The sequence below is a fragment of the Corvus brachyrhynchos genome, unplaced genomic scaffold, assembly GCF_000691975.1.
Source record: "Corvus brachyrhynchos isolate BGI_N302 unplaced genomic scaffold, ASM69197v1 scaffold323, whole genome shotgun sequence".
Classification (NCBI taxonomy): Eukaryota; Metazoa; Chordata; class Aves; order Passeriformes; family Corvidae; genus Corvus; species Corvus brachyrhynchos.
In genome coordinates this window covers 17,190-17,583 of record NW_008237253.1, presented here as the reverse complement: position 1 = coordinate 17,583, position 394 = coordinate 17,190, and positions in this window count along the sequence as shown.

Below are 394 nucleotides of genomic sequence, written 5' to 3'. Positions count from 1 at the left end.
GGGCCGAGCCCAGGCTCTTGGGCTGCCCGTTGGACTTGCTGTAGGCTGTTCTCATCTGCACCTCGTCCCTGCAGGAAGGAAGCACGGACACGGGGTCAGCAGGGGGGGACAGGTCACTGGCACCCAGCATTGCCACAGCCCTGCCCTCCCCCGGGACCACCAGCACCCACCCGCTGCAGACCCCGAGGGGCCCCGGGGGCGACCAAGGAGATGTGGGGGGGTACCAGCTCTGTTCGGGGAGGAGCAGGAAGATTTCTCTTGCTCTTCCCAGCGTCTCTCCCCAGGGAGGGGGCTGCCCCAGGGGCTTGGAGGGGCACTGGGCGAGGGTTCCCCCCCCCCACAGGCCCCAGACACCCCTGTGCCATCACAGCAACTCACTTGGGGGCCAGTAAGG